Below are 18,289 nucleotides of genomic sequence, written 5' to 3' on the forward strand. Positions count from 1 at the left end.
ATCTAGTAGCTGAAATAGATAGAAATAGAGCATATTACAGAGCAAGTACAATCAAAGACCTTGTGCCTAACTGGAACTCAATTTTGTATTGTTAGATGATACTTCAGAATTCTTTAATAGTATTTTCTCATTGTAATCAAATTGTAAGTCAGTGAGATTTCCCTGAAGGTTGTATCCTTCCTAGTCATTGTAATTGAGTAGTGAGCTCGAATGCAAGTGCGATTTCCATCTATGTAATATTTGTGTACTCCTGGCCATAGTATATTAATATTGTGGGTTTCAGACCTACCATGGTTTTTCCCTCTCTGGGTTTCCACATAAAATTTTTGGTGTTGTGGATCTGTGATTTATTTACTAATTGCTTATGTTCTTTACTATTTTGCATTTCTAATCGGTAGATAAAGAATAAGTTTATGAATTTTCTTTTCGATAGAACACTTATTCGCTCCCCCCTTTCAGTGTTCATTGATTCTAAAAATTGGTATCAGAGCCTAGTACCTCTGAAGAATCTTAACTGCTTGACAAAGGTCCAAGAGATCGATTAAGTGGATTTTGGTTTTCATTGACAACTCAATATGTCACTAAAGGATCTTGATGCAACTAGAAATGAGATATGTACCTTGAAGAAGAACTTGAATGTTGTTGATGATTTCATTAATGACCTGAAGGATCAAGTAAACATCTCCAAATAAAAGAGAAAGAAATTAATGGACAAGCTAAAGCAGAAAGAAGATCAGCTCATGGAATATTAGGATAAAGTTGATGAAGTTAACAAGCTTGAAAGAGAGAATGTTTCCTTGAAGAATGAGATACAATCCATTGTGATGAGGTTGACTAAGGAGATTGAGGAATGAAAGAAAAATGAAGAAAATTTGGCACAATCTTTGAAAGAAAGAGAAGATGAATGCTTCAAGATTACCTATGAGAATGATCAATTGAAGCTTGAGCTGGCATAGTCAAGGAATAATGGTCAAGAACTTGAAAGACAAATTGCTACCTTAAGGGATGAACTTGCTACAACTAATGAATACAAAGACAAATTCAAAGCTAGCTCAACAAGGCTTGATGAGATGCTAGAAATTTAGAGGCATGGAAAGGACATGCAAGGACTTGGATTTGAGAAAGGTTAATCCTTCGAGTCTAGACAAGGCAATATAAAACATGATCAAAAGAAGAGCAAGAATCCTTTGGTAAGACAACCTAATGCTCATAAATTCAATGGTAGATGATTTACTTGCAATAAGTTTGGTCATATGATGAATCAATGTAGAAGTAGGATGCAATGAACAATATGAATACTATTCCTACCTTTATCGATCAGTGTTTCATATGCAATAATTTTGGTCACAGGTCAAATGTGTGTAGAGAAGTAATGAATAACTTCCAAAACAAAAGATGTTATGCTTGTGGGATGTTTGGACATATCTCTAATTAGTGCAAGATGAGACCAAATAAAATTAACTTTAGACCTTAGCAAAATAATGTTGTTTGTCGAGCGTGCAACTAAACTAGTCACATTGGAAAGTATTATAGAAGCAAGAACAGTGCTTTGGTAGACAAGAGTAACTCAAATGAGAAAGGAAAAGCAAAAGTAGAAGAGATTAAGGAGAAGCAAGAGAAGATGTGGGTAAGAAAATATTAATACAAAGATGATAATGGGTATGCACCTGAATCCGATGCAAGATCTTCATCCCGTAACTAGGACTTTATGCCTTAGGGGGAGATTTTAATGCAAATTATACAAGAACCCCCTCTTTAGTGGTTTGCAATCAATTCAGGAAGATTGTAGATGGATTGAACCATGAGTGTAGATGATATCCAGAAGTTTTTGAGAAGATTTGGTGATCCAGTATGCAATTTCATGAAAACCATGATAACCAGTGGTTGCATTTATTATAGTAGAAAATTAAGTTTTCGAAGAATAAAAGTACATTTTGAAGTTTCATTTGTCACAATGCAATCAAGTGAATAGAGCAGAGAAGAGAGAAAAACAAGTTGGCGATTTCAATAGCGATTTTAGTGACTTCAAAGTGAATTCTAGCACCTGATTGTGAAGCGAGGAATTTATTTGTTCAGCCTTTTAGTTTTTTGCAAACCCTCGCATTTGAAATGGCTTCAAATTTTGGTGTTGCTACCCCAGTGGTGGTTGAGATTAAGGATATGGCCCGACCAGTTTTCAAGAAACACCCTTTTAAGTTGGTTCAAGATGTTCTAGGAGGTTCTTTTTCATCCATGCCCTACGGTGTTCTCCACAACGAAGACATTAGGGCCTATATTCACTACCATCTCAAGGATATTAGAAATGCAGATATGATAGATCTTTACAACAAGAATTTGGATGATGGTTTGGGAAATCACAAATTGGAATACAAGATGCTTCAAGATAAGGGTTTCTCACAATTGATGCATTTTCTATTATTCGATGAGGCGGAGTGGATCTAGTACATTCTGTTGGAAATTGACACTCATTGGATTCATATGTTATCATTGATGGAAACAAGATTTTATGGAAGTCATATATTGGCATTAGGAGGCATTCACCGACAGACATCGACATTGGGTATCCAGGGTTACAACCGAGACCGGCACCAACACCGACATCCAGCACTTTAGTGAAGCTAACATCAAGGAAGTTTTATTTATAAAATCATTTTGTAATTATTGTATAAGGCTGACATTGTATATCTTTTGTATTGTAAGCCGACATAAGGAATATTATTTGTAAAGGGTATATAGGTTAGTTTGTTAGGTCATTATGATATGACAGAATAGGATTATGGATATAAAACTGTGTAATATGAAGGATATGTATGTAGATCATTTGTATATGAATGTTATATCATGCAATGATCTGCAGATGTTTTGTAAGGCATTCTTGGAGGGAAGGAGATACCAGCATAAGTGTTTAGGGTTTATGAACCGGCATAGAGAAGAGCTATAACTAGAACTCTTTTTGGCATTGCAAATGCATTTTGTGAGTTTATTATTATTGTTTTTCCTCAGCAGAAGCTTGTAGTCAGTGATGCTATTTAGTGATGAGCAGTGTGCCTTCCTGCATGTGCAAGCCCCCTTTGTATGTAATATCTTTCATATGGCCAGTGAATTAATATTGTGGGTCACAAATCCAATCATGGTTTTTCCTCTTTGAGGTTTTCCACGTATAAATTTTTTGTGTTATGGTGCGTGGATGGTTTATTTTCTTCAAGTTATATGTTTATTCATTTACCGGTTTCTATGTGTATGTTATAAAAGCATAAAATTTTATTTTACTGGTAGAACACTGATTCACCCCCCCCTCTCAGTGTTCTTGGATCCCAACAATTGGTATCAGAGCTTCATACCTCAGAAGAAGTTTAACAGCTTGAGGAAGATCCTGAAATCGAAATAATTAGACATGGCTATGGAAAATCAACTTGAGATGGCTCTTGAGGATTATGATGCTGAAAGGATGAATTGAATTCTGCAAATGAATTCATTCTTATCCTACAAGAAAGGTTATCATTAGCTCAAGCTAGGAGGAAGAAACTTTTGCAAAAATAGGATGATAAAAATGCACTCAAAGAACATTGTCAGAAACTGAGTCAAGCAAACATTCTCATGCAAAATAAAATGCAAGACCTGACTATGAGGATGTCAAAGGATATTAAGGACAGAAAGACGAAGGAAGAAAATCTTTCTATATCTATGAAGAACAAATCTGAAGAATATGACAGATTGGTTCATGAGAATGATATGTTCAAAACTAGTATGGTGTGATCCCAAAATAATGAACAAGAACTTGAAAGACAAATAATAACTCTCAGAGATGATCTGACTACTGCAAGTGAGTACAATGAAAATTTTAGGATAAATTTTGTACAATTAGATGACTTATTGAAAAGACAAAGGCAGAGTGATGATTCTAGAGGACTTGGATTTGAACAAGGTGAAAGCTTTAATATTGTAAATAAAAATCAAACAAGTGGTATGCAGAACTCATAAGAACAGAGGAAACCAGTAAGGCAATCTAATGCTTATAAATTCAATGCTAGATGCTTTGTTTGTAACAAATTTGGACATATGGCTAAACAATATAGAAATAGAGAAAATCAAAACTACAATTTTGTTCCCGGTCAATGCACAAATTGCAAGAAATATGGTCATAAATCAAAAGACTGTAGAATGAATATTAAATGTCATGCATGTGGAAAGTTTGGACATTTGGATAATCATTGTAGGTCAAGGGGTGACACCGGATATGTTAAAGAAACTCAAAAGAACAATGTTACATGTTATGCATGCAACGAAATAGGTCATATTGCTAACTACTACAGAAGCAAGACTCACCTGTTAGCAATGATAAAGAAAATGAGAAAGGGAAGCAGAAGGTAGATGAAATACAACAAGATCAAACCAAGAGATGGGTTAGAAAATATGAAGAACCATGTGGAGATGTAACTTCATTGGTAAATACACTAGTAGAACAAAGCATTCCTCCACTGGCAGGACATTTAACCAGTAACTGAGGCATACGCCTTAGGGGTTGGCAAATTCATTACAAATCTTGCATATTCCCTGGAAGAGATCTAAAGAGATCTGGAAGAGATATGGAGAGTTGTGTTAATTATTGATGAAGGTTTACCTGGCATAGGACTCTGAAACTGGCATCCAGTAGGGTAGATCATGAAGCATTTATGACAGTGAAGGATTAGGGTTTACTCACTGATAAAAGGGGAAAGTGGATTCATTTTCACTCACCCAGCATTCAAGCAACCAGAGTGAAGCAAAGGAGAATCTCAAGTGATTAAGAGAGAGCAAAGGCATTCTGAAAGGATTTATAGCAATTATCTGAGAAGCAATCAAATCTTCCAACCGACAACCACTTTTAGGTATTTCTTCAAAATGGCATCCGGATCATCTGCTCTTACTTTCATTGCAAATCCCACCATTGTTGAAGTCAAGGATAGGCTAAGACCCATTTTCAAGGAAGTTCCCCTGATAGCCAAGAAGGAAGACTTTGTCAGAGCATTCTCTAGGGTTCCCGACGACATGATGTATGTTGAAGATGTAAGGGCATATATTCACTACACCTTGAAGGATCTAGGCATAGAGGAGATAAAAGGCATGTATCAATCTATGATACTAGGTAGCTCCAGAATAATCAAGTCAGAATACAAAGCCATTGAGGATCTAGGGTTAACTGGTATCCTATACATATCGGAATTCAAAGATGAAGTGATCAAATATGTTCTGAGCAGGGTTCACAATGAGTTCATTTGGCTGGATCAGCCCTACATGATCACCAAGGAGGCTATTCAAGCAGTCACCGACTTACCCAAAGTTGGACAAGAACCTGGTAGGAAAATCTCCAACACTGAGGCTGAGAAGCTCACCGGTGCAACCCATGATGGAAGATCAATGAGGATCAACACAATCAAGGACATAGATGTGAAGTTTTCTAGCATGATAATCGGTTACAAGGTAAATCAATCTTGTCAACTAAACTCTATTTCTAGTTCTTGCATTCATACTGCACACCAAATGCTAAGGAATTATGGAAAATATGACTTGTGTGAATGGCTGAGAAATGAACTGATGTTGAATCTTGGAAAGATAAAGGATGTTAAGAAAGGAACTTCTAGGTTTGGAAATATCATTGTCTGTTTGATGCTTTACTTCATAAATGAGCTACCTAATCTAGGGAAGAAGTATTGGGCTCATGACATACTGGTAGGTATGAAAATCAAGGAAGCAATCACCAGTCTTGGTACAGACAGGGATGAAAAGCTTTGGGGCTATTTCAAAACTTTTCAAGAAAATATGAGAAAGAGGGAAAGGATTTCAAATCACATTGTGGAGAAGTACTCCACTAATATTTGTTTTATGGTTAAAACCAATGAAACCCTCATGGAGGTAGTGGAACCAAGGACCATATGGGTCAGTGAGATTGGATATGAGGTGGATGATAAAATTCTAGAATTTTATGCAAAGATGCTGCTAGAAGCTCCATTGGATGAAAAAACCAAACATTTTGGCACTGTAGAAGAAAAGTCTCTTAAAGTCAAAACTAGCTTCAATAGGAAAAGAAGAGAGAAGAAAATAGATAAGATGTCTGCATTTGTACAGAATGCAATTAATAGGATAGGTATTGAAATGGGTTTTGGATCCAAACCGGTAACAAAACCGATAGTGGCTAGTGCTCCAAAGGTGAAGAGGCCTGAAACTTTCATTTCTACCATCACTTCTGATTCTGATCCAGAGGATAATGAACCTCTAGCATTCAGAAGGGTACAAAGAAAGAAATTTGACCACCCATCGGTAGAGGAGAAAAAGGTGGAGCCAATGAGGAAGCTTGCAAGAAAGCCAACAAAACCTTTTGCACCCCTACCTCCGGCAAGGAAACCTATTGAAAAGAGAAAACCACTTACATCCACCCTAGTAACCCCCAACAAGAAGAAGAAGAGTGATGATGCTACTGAATTTGGTAAGGCTACAATGACCTGTACTGAATTGATTGATGAAATAACAAAGGATGGAATTTTGAAGATTGTATCCATTTACTGTGAGAATCTAGAGGATAATGAGTAGAATGAGATTGAAGAGACAATTTTGTTACACAGATATATATAAGAAATCCTTAGTAGAAATTTTGAAGGAAATTCCTCTATCACTTTACAATAAATTAGATGCTAGAAGACTTGACGCAGTCAAGAGAGATAGAGAGATTAAAGAGGTAGAACTTTAGAATTTGTGTGGTTCAATAAGTAATCAGGAAATAAAGAGGTGTATAGATGTTGCTAACAGGACAGTCTTTAGTAGGAAACCCCAAAAAATAAGCCTAATGATGGGTAGGATTAATAAGGTTATAATGAGACCAGTGAGGGTTGGTCCAAATTATTCCAAAAGAATCTAGATTTTCGTACCTCTCATGAAGAATTTGTTAAGGCAACAACTTCCACCATTCCAGATAAATCAAAAGGGGAAGGTATTTTGGGATGTTCTGAATGAATTTTGGGTATATCAGTAGAAAATAAGGGTGTACAAACACCACTGGAAGAAAAGGAGAGTGTATAGTTTATACCAGTAGAAACAATTTTTGAGCAAGCCAATGTACAGGGTACTAAGAATATTGTGGATAATACTCCACCAATAGTAATTGATATTGGACCAAGTGGTGAAGCCACCGATGCAAAGGAGGTCAAGGTAAAGAAGACTATACCGACAATTGATATTGATTCCCCAACAAAATTTTTGGCTATAGACACTTCTCAAGTTGAGAAGAAAACAATAACAAAGATGAGTCCCACTGAATTAATGATGGTAGCTATTCAAAAGCTATTAAAGGAGGGATCTATAGATAAAGGAATAATAGAACAGTCAATTATAGTTTTGCATAAACTAATTCCTGATTGTATGATTGAGAATGAAGCAAGCCCTTGTAGCAAGATTAAGACACTTACTAAGCATATATCTAACAATTTTCAATCATTGCAGCAAATCTCAAATCGACAGGCACTTGAGAAATTTACTGTGGCTAAAAGAGCCACTTTTGACCAAATTATTGAAACAAAGAAGAAGAAAATTGAAGATAAACTGATTTTTATTGAGAATTATTTGAAACAGTGTATAAATATCTACAGGGTCTGTTGTAACATATAAATTATTACAGCTAATGTAGATAGAAAATTAAAGGTGTTACATGATAAGGTAGCTAACATTGCAAATTGTTTTGATGGATTGACTTCACTAACAACATTTGTTGATGGGCAAATTTTGTCTTTGGAGAATCAAAAATTTTCTTTTGAAAAGGAGAGAGAAAAGATCATTCAGAGAGCAAGGAGTCTTAGAGCATTGGTGAGTTCAAGAATGGATTCACTCAGTGTACATAAGAGAGAATGTATGGATATGATTGCAAAGCCCACACCGACAGAAGTCTCAGAGAAGGAAACACTTGCACACTTACTGAGTGGACTGGTATCCATATCTGAAACTTTCAAAACCGGCTTGAATACATACTTATAGTTGATAGACAAGGCTTACCTAGAAATTTTGAAATTAGTCAAGCTCTGGTAGAGGAATCTGAATTTATTCATTCTTTTGTTCTAGACAAAATTCTTTCAATTCTTTCGCCGGTATTTGGCAATGATGCCAAAGGCGGAGTGTATATATGTGAAAAATATCAGACAAAAAAATATGGGAAAGATATCAGAAGGAGTGTATTTCTTAGGGGGAGCATGTGTCATATTTCAGCTGGATCGGCAGGGAATCCATTTTTCACATCAATGTTTCCATCAATGCCAAAGGGGGAGATTTTTGGAAATTGACACTCATTGGATTCATATGTTGTCATTGATGGCAACAAGATTCTATGGAAGTCATATATAAGCATTAGGAGGCATTCACCAACAAATACCAACATTGGGTATCCAGGGTTACAACCAGCACCGACATCGGCACCGACATCCAGCACTTCAATGAATCTGACATCAAGGAAGTTTTATTTGTAAAATCATTTTGTAATTATTGTATAAGGCCGACATTGTATATATTTTGTATTGTAAGTCGACATAAGGCATATTGTTTGTAAAGGGTATATAGGTCATTTTGTTAGGTCATTATGATATGACAGAATAGGATTATGGATATAGAACTGTGTAATGTGAAGGATGAGTATGTAGATCATTTGTATGTGAATGTTATATCATGCAATGATCTATAGATGTCTTGTAAGGTATTCTTGGAGGGAAGGAGATACCAGTAAAAGTGTTCAGGGTTTATGAACCGGTCTAGAGCAGAGCTATAACTTGAACTCTTTTTAGTATTGTAGATGTATTTTGTGAGTTCATTATTATTGTTTTTCCACAACAGAAGCTTGTAGACAATGAGACTCTTTAGTGATGATCAATGTGCTCTAGGCAGTGTGCCTTCATGCATGTGTAGGCCCTCTCTCTATGTAATATCTTTCATATGGCCAGTGAATATATATTATGGGTCACAAAACCCACCGTGGTTTTTCCTCTTTGAGGTTTTCCATGTATAAATTCTGTGTGTTATGGTGTTCATTCATGTGGATAGTTTATTTGCTTCAAGTTATATGTGTATATTATAAAAGCATAAAATCTTATCTTACCAGTAGAATATTGATTCACACTCCCCCTCTTAGTGTTCTTGGATCCCAACACATTCTTAGTTGGGTACATGATTATTTTATATGGCTTGATAGGCCACACAAAATCACCAAGCAGGTGATCCAAGCCGTAACTAACCTAGCTAAAATGGGTGATGTGCCTAGTCCGAGGAAAGTGTCAAATGACATGGTCATAGCCACCACCAGATCCACATTCGATAGAAGGACAATGAACATTAACGATACCTTGGAGAATGATGTGAAGTTTGCATCGATGGTAGTTGGTTACAAGGTTTACCAATCCAGTGGGTAGAACTCTATCTTCAGTATTGCTATTTACTCTACATACCAGATGCTTAAGGATGATAAAAGGTATGACATGTGCACTCTTCTCCTAAATTAATTATTGAGAAATATAAAGAAGATCAAACATGATTAATAAATTGATTATTGGAAATGTGGAGGAGGTGAGGAAAAAAACAAAGGATATATGGAAAAAGATAATTCAGAATGACCCTCTATACAAGGATGCATTCAAGTCATCTCAGTCGAAAGAGAAGCAAAGTGTTTTTAGAAGTCGGAAGGTTGAAACTCAATTTGAGGATCATCGAGAAGACTAAGATAACACTCCACTTAATGTTGAGATCGGTGATGCTCCTCCGATGGTGGATAGCTCTGTAGCCCCTAAAATCGAATAGGTTGATACTGCAACAAGTGGCAACATCGGTGTAATAGATAAAGTGGATATGGGAGAGAAGAAGGATTTTGAGAGAACAAAAGCTAAGGCTGACAAAGGAAAAGGTATATCTGATCTGGAAATTGTTAGTCCTCCAGTTATAAGGATCTCGCCTCAAATTTCTATTAATCATGATGGTTTTTTTAATCTTAGAAAGATGTCACCTACAGAAAAGCTTATGCTCGCAGCTATAGTACAAGCCCAGGCTAGCCAAGATTTGGTGAAGTTAGAAATTGAAGATAAAAAGTTAATTTTGATGTCTATAGATGTTTTGTAAAAGGTGGCCCCTAATGTACAATTAGATTCAAATAATAGCTCCTCTAGTAAATTGCTACAATTGATTAACAATGTAAATACCAATTTTGATTCTTTGGAAAAGACAACTACATAGAAATTTTTGGATAAATTCAAGGATGTTAGGAAGCAAACATTCTGAAAAATGATTGAAGATGATAGAATGAGATTAAATGAGAGACTACAAATTATTTTTGACACATTATTAGAAGCTAGAAAATTTAAAAAATCTTGCCTTCATTGTAGATATTATAAGAAAATAGGCATTTTTCAGGGAAAGCTTGTTGGCATTTCTCATTCCTTTGATCCTAATGTAACTCTGACCATAAGTATTGAAGGGCATATTCTAGGTTTAAATGATCAAATCTCAAGTGGAGAAAGTTTTGAGAAAAGTAGGTGAACTCCAGAATCGATTGCCATCTAGTTGGACACCATATTAAGCAATAAGGTGGATTGTATGAAGGAGATGACCTAATCTATACCATCTGATATGAGAGAGTTTGAAATTCATGCCACTGTATTTAGTGTATTTATCATAGTTTTGGACAATTTGAAGAGTGGGTGGGATACTCAACCAAGATTTCTTAAGGCCAGTTATGCTGATATCTTCAAGTATTTATAAGTATCTCCATTTTGGACAGCACCCCATCTTTGGCATTGTTGTCAAAGGGGGAGAGAGATGGTGAAAAATATATAGTATTGGAGACTAAAATTCTTTGTCTAAGGGGGAGCCTTAGAGATTCTTTTAATTCTTTTGAATCGATGTTCAATGCTCAACACTTAGTCATTTTTCACCATTGTTGCCATCAATGCCAAAGGGGGATATTGTTGGCAATTGACATTCATCTGGTGATTTCAAATGCTTGAGTATTGGTTTAGGGTTGTCATTCATGAAAACTCTTCATGGAGATCCGATCCAGCAGTCACAATTCTTCTTATCTGGAAGTGTGTGTTAACCAGTAGCTAATTAATCGACATTTCAGGTAGAATAGAGCATTTTTTGGTCCGAAAGATTTTCAGTGATTGCGGTGCATTGAATTGTGTTATTGTTAATTGGGTCAATTTAGAAACATCACTTTATTGCTATTTTGATGATCTGAACTTATGTTTTTGGATCCGATCAAGCCGACATGTGACTACACATTACATTTAGGGAAGCTGACTTGGAGGAGATTATTTTTTATATGACCAAATATATAAGATTGAATTGGTGATTGGTTTTTTCAATATTACTATTGTGGTGATCCATTTTGGTGTGACTGAGTGCAGCTTCACCTGCACATTTGATTCCTAGGTGATTCGGTAGCTGATTCAAACAGAAACAGAGCATATTGTAGAGAAAGTACAGTTAGAGATCATGTTCTTAATTGGAACTCATTTTTGCATTGTTAGATGCTACTTCAGAGTTCTTTAATTGTATTTTCTCATTGTAATCAAATTGTAAGTCAGTGAGACTTCCCTGAAGGTTGTAGCCTTCTAAGTCATTGTAATTGAGTAGTGGTCTTGAATGCAAGTGCATTCCCCATCTATGTAGTATTTATGTATTCCTAGCCATAGTATATGAATATTGTGGGTTTCAGCCCCACCGTTGTTTTTTCCTTTCCTAGTTTCCACGTAAAAATTCTGGTGGTGCGGATATGTGGTTTATTTACTTCTTGCTTATGTTCTTTACTATTTTGCATTGCTAATCAATGGATAAACAATAAGTTTTTAAATTTGATTCCCAGCAAAAAACTGATTTACCCCCCTCTCAGTGTTCCTTGATTATAAAAAATGCAATCATTGGATCATGTTTTATTTATATTTATTGCAACTTTTTTCCTATATCTATTATGAACTATATATTGTAGGACTATATAAATGGGTATTAGGATATGAATATATTCTAAAATATTATACAAATTCATATTGCTTTTTGTATTCTTTTGTAGAGCCTAGTCTCTATTCCATCTATAATAAATTACATATTTAAAAAATATGTTACATATTGTGAGGCTAAATATGTGGAGTTCTAGTATGATAAGGAAGGTCTCTATTGTTGGGAAAGACAAAATTTATGTGGTAACATCATTGATAGAAGAGGTGTTGTTGGTTGTGGTAATTTTGATATATAACTTAGCTTGAGAGGAATTTCGAAGAGAGATTCAAGCTTCCTATTTTATCAATTTTGTGATCATTAGCCCATGTAAAATATATTTGCATCAAGAAAAAAAAAATTAGCCTATTTCTAAGATTCATAAGGTGAAAATTTCCCATTTAAAAAATAATGTGAGAACATGTTAGCTTACACTTGGGGGCTTCATAGGGTTTCTTTCCTATTGTCAAAATAACTTATAATTACTGAATGTAAAACAAAAACAATTTAAATGAATAACCTATTAGATGCAATAAATGGTGACTTCTCATCATACAATAGATATTTATTTCCCATCAACATTAAATCCAATTGAATATTCCTTAAATTTATTTGAAAAAAGAACCTATAATTTTAATTATGCAACATTTTCATTTAATAGTGCAAAGTGCATTAACCCTATTGGGTCTGAAAACCACTGTAAGAATATTGAGATGGATCAATCCACTCCAAAGCCATGGATATTTCATTCTTGAAGTTGGATAGACTATAGACCATCAACAAAGAATAAGGGATGACATACCAATTGCTAAGATTAAATAAAATATTCTTTATTTTATGTTCAATTAGACCTAAGATGGTGTTCCTAAAGGTAACCTTCAACATGATTTAGGCACATTAGGAGATATGCTATCAAAGAGTGACATGCTTTCTTGTTTTTTATTTTGGTATGTTTTATTATTATTTATACATATGGCAACCATTTATCCTCGTGACATAAGTGTGGTATAGATGTTCTTTGTAGAGAATCATGTATTGCTCTTAAGATTGAATTGTTTGTTAGGAAGTAATATGTATGGATATTTTTCCTACATTCATCTAATTAATGTTTTTATGTTTCTTTTTAAAAGCTATATATTTTGTTCCACATCTCTAAATAACATTAAATTATAAGTCAAACTATTTATAGATGAAGAAAATCAAGCTGAAAGTAAAAGAAAAACAATTAATAAGGTATTGTATTTGTGTAATTATGTCTCATCCTCACTCATTCTTCTAATATTATAAGTTTTCATGTTTTTTTTTTTCTATTACAATTGAAGAATAGATAATAAACAGTGATTTTTAGACCAATTAGTTAATAAATAATTAGTTTTGTTTCTACTCCCTTTCCTGCTCTACATCTAGTGAAAGGGGTTATTGTAGGAAGATGGCTCAGGGTTCTTTCATAAGTAGTATTTTTTGATTGTGTGCTTTGTTTGTTTCAAGAACTTTGTTCCTACTGGTTTGTTTCTCAAGTCAAAAGCCTCTTCTTAAAAAAGGGTCTATCTTTTTTTGGTTTATGTGGCCTTGGTCGTTTCACTACTCGTGAGTTCTGCCCTTTTGTGTGGTTGTGTGATGGTTTTCTAATGGTTTGGGTCTCTCCCAATTCTATCTAATTAGGAAAATTAGTTTTTAGATGAGAATATGAGATATCTATATCTAAAATCCATGATAAATGGCTCATAAGTTCATGGTCTACTAATTTCATGTTTTTCAAAAAATTGTGATTTTTAATGGGAAAAATGATATGCATTCTATGAGGATTATTTCAAACTCATATATTTATACTAATTGATTTTCAAGTTTAAGGACATCTCTAATTGCTTTTGCCTAGTTTATTTTTGTACTATATTCAATGCCTTTTTAAGAAATTAGGAAATGCAAAATTTCTTTAAATTCAAAAGGAATATTTTTTTTTTTAAACTATTGCATTTGATTTTCAAATACATATTGCACTATCTTAACCTTAAGTTAACATTTTATACACACATATCTATAGTAGGACCACTTTTCCTATTTAATAAACTTTAATTATACTCATGAATTTCAAGTCGTGTAATAGAATTATTATATTCTTAATATCTTTGCTTGCAAATCACATGTAGGAAAGCTTTTAGAATATTTTAATTAATATTACTTATAATTAAATCTAATAAGTATATCATCTTTAGATCTAGTTTTATTTATATGCATTGCAATTTTTTCCCTATATCTATTAAGTGTTACATATATTGCAAGATTGTATAAATGGGTATTAATTTATGAAGATATTCTAAACTTTTATACAAATTCACATTTGGTTATGTGTATATTTTAATCAAGCCTAGTCTTTATTCTATTTAAAATAAATTGCTACATTTGTATTCCAATATGTGTTAGGTACTTTTCACCAAGATGTTTCAAGTTGTGAGGTTAAATATGTGGATCGTTTCTAGTATGATAAGGAAGGGATCTATTTTTAGCAAAGATTAAATTTATGTGGCAACATTATTGATAAGTGAGAGTGTTGTTGGTAGTGGTGATTATGATATAGTGTAGTTTAAGAAGGATTACAAGGAGAAATTGAAGATTCCCCATTTATCAATTTGTTGATCATAAGCTCATCCAAAACATATTTTGGATCAATAAAAAAATTTATTTAGCAGGTTTATAAGAATCATATAGATGAGTATTACTCTTTTAAAAAATAATATAATAATATATTCTCTTACACTTAATTGATTCATAATATTTTTCTTGTATTTTTAAAAGACCATTTCATTACTATATTGCAAAAAATAGATTTTAAATTGATAACCTATTAGATGCCATAAATGGTGAATTCTTATTATACAATAGAAATTTATGTCCCAACAATGTTGAGTCTACTCTTAAATATTCCTTTAAATTATTTTTAAAATGATCCTACTTTTTTTAACCATGCAACATTATCATTTGTTGGTGCAAATATTGACCTTTTAAATAATAGGTCCACTTTTCCTATTTAAGAACCTTGAGTTATCTCATGAATTTCAAGTTGTTTCATAGAACTATTGTATTATCAATATCTTTGGTTAGAAATCTTATGTAGTTAAGTTTTATAATATTTGATTTAATATTGCTTATAGTAAGATCTAATAACAGTGCAATCTTTAGATCATGCTTTATTTATATTTATTTCAACTTTTTCCTATACCTATTATGTGTATATTGTAGGACTATATAAATGTGTATTGAGATATGAATATATTTTAAAATTTAATACAAATTCAATATTGGGTTGTGTATTCTTTTGTCAATCCTAGTCTCTATTCCATCTTAAATAAATTACTACCTCTGTAGTATGATGCTATTTTCACAAAGATGTTACATATTGTGAGGCTAAATATGTGGAGGGGTTATAGTATGATACAGAACGGGTCTAGTGTTGGGAAAGACAAAATATGTGTCAACATCATTAATAGAAGAGAGTGTTTTTGCTTGTGATAAGTTTGATATAGAACTTAGTCTGAGAGGAATTTTGAAGAGATATTTAAGCTTACCATTTTATCAATTTTGTGATCATAAGCTCATGCAAAATATATTTTCTTTTCAAAAAAAATATTCTTTAAATCCTATTTCTATGAATCATAAGGTGACAATTTCCCATTTAAACAATAATATGAGAACATCTTAGCTTACATTTGGGGGATTCATAGAGTTTCCTTCCTATTGTTAAAAGAACTTTTAATTACCAAATGCAAATAAACATAATTTAAATGAATAACCTATTAGATGCAATAAATGGTGATTTATAATCATACAAGAGATATTTATTTCCCATTAACAATAAATCCAATTGAATATTCCTTGAAATGTTTTTAAAAATGAGCTTATAATTTTTAACTATGCAACATTATCAATTAGTAGTGCAAAGTGCATTAATCCTATTGGGTCCCAAAATCATTGTAAAAACTTCTAGATGGACTAGTCCACTCCAAGGCCATGGATATTTCATTCTTGAAAGTGGATAGGCTATAGATCATCAAAAAAGAATAAGGGACAACCTACCAATTGCTAAGAGTAGATAAAATATCCTTTATTTTATGTTCAACTAGACCTGGGAGGGTTTTCTTAAAGGTAACCTTCAACATGATAGACACAACTAGAGATACACAACAAATAAAAGACAGTAGTATCTAAGTGTCAATTGTTTTTACAAATTTTATTGTTGGATCAAACATTTTACTACTGTACTATAATCTCTATTAAATTGATGCAAAAATATAATACATGATTGACTAAGGATAAAATTTCTATGGGTTAGTTAAAATATTTTTCCATGGGTAGGACACTAGATAATGTAGGGCATATAACTAAATTTCCACTCCTACATGATAAGTTAATTATTTTGTTTATTTTAAGTTTCATGGAGGTTCAAACACATCTAAGACCAGTTCCATACATTTGGTTATAGAATCACATTTAATAAAATACACAATGTACACATAAATAGTAAAACAGATATGATATCAATAATAGGGAATGCTTCTTAAAAAAGGGGCATTCTTAATATTATATCTCCAAAATTATAGAAATTTAAATACAAGAAGAAAAATGCCATTGTGAATGCATTAAATTATTGTAACACTTATCAAGTTCATATTAAATTCACATTAGAAAATGTAGCAATAAAAAAAATTCAAGTTAGGGAGAACTTGTCACTCTCATTTTCTTATAAATCTTCCTAAAGATCTACAACTAGTCAAGGATACATCTAGTTAGAAACAATAGCTAAATAGTTTGTGATTTACAAAATAGACTAGTCTGATATTGACTATATATGCAAAGATTTAAATCCTAAATCCTATTTAGTGTTACAATCATGTGGAAGTAGAGAAAATTACTAAAATTCTTTGTATAAAATAAACTAAAAAATACATAACTTTTTTCCCTAAATCAAATAGGAAATTATATTAGGACTGGATATCATTAATGTCGTGTGTGAAAGAAAATTAAATCCTATAAATACTAAAATATAATTAGGGATCTAGTGTAAAAATTATTCACATAAAATTACCACCCCATTATTGGTGACATGGTGCTTAGGTATTACACAATTGGATATGCCCATAAATCTATGCTCCTAAGATTAAAAAAAAACTATTTTTAGGTGGGAAAACATATTCTTAGTAGTTGTATCATCAAATTTGGTCTTTAATGGAAATGGGATGTGTAGGGAGGTACATGATAGTCAAAATACTCTATTGAAGAGTTTCAATTTTTTAAGGTCAATAGTTAAGGATAATTTATTAACCATACTACTAATAGAGATTGAAGAACAAGAGTATAACATTGTAGGAAAATAATAAAATACTTGCATCTCTAAATTTGAGAGGGTATACAAATGAAATAGTTTAGCAATCATGGATTAGAGATAATAAGGAATTTTCCCCTTCAAACATGCAAATAAGGATTTCTTGTCCAAACTAGTGGTCCTAATGAGATACATAGTGAAAAGTGTTAATAATTAAGGTTTGGGTCTACATCAAGAAAAAATTATTGCAAGTTAAGGATAGCCAAAACTCTTGCTATGAAAGGTAACTTAGTATAAGGATTAAGGATTTGTGGTTCATATCTAGAATAATTTCAGTATCAAAAAGTGTGATAAATTTACAAAGGTAATGGAAAGTAGACGTCAAGGGACAAAGATTATTGGAAGGATGCCTTTATGATACAATTAAGAAAGAGGAGAAAAGGTGGGGCTATGCATGAAAAATATAACTAGAAAAGAAAATTTGATATCCTAATAGGATAAACAAAAAGAAATATAATGGAGGGAAAAAATACTAGGAAGGAAACCTTTGAAACTCCAAAAATAAGTATAGTAAATAAAAAATTAATACAAAACACCCCAAACTTAAAACCTATCAAACTTAAAACCTATCAAGACATTTGTAACCTCCAACACATGATACAAAAATGGGAGATGACATAGAAATACACTGAGATAAATTTTTTAAAATGGAGAACCTTATAATGATTTCTAATATTAGCTATTTGTGATGGGGAAAATGAGGACTAGGTGCATAAACAAGATAAGAATAAAAGTAAATCATATACTATCGAACTGAGTGCAAATATGTGGTCTAGTTAGCGACATGTCTCTCTAGAAAGAACAATAATAATCAAAACATCTAGGAATATACCATTAAAGGGGGATAAAAAGATGAAAATAGGACAACCACACTTTATATTGATCAACAAGTTTTAAGATTTTGAATAGACACACAACATG

Source organism: Cryptomeria japonica, chromosome 2, assembly GCF_030272615.1.
Source record: "Cryptomeria japonica chromosome 2, Sugi_1.0, whole genome shotgun sequence".
Classification (NCBI taxonomy): Eukaryota; Viridiplantae; Streptophyta; class Pinopsida; order Cupressales; family Cupressaceae; genus Cryptomeria; species Cryptomeria japonica.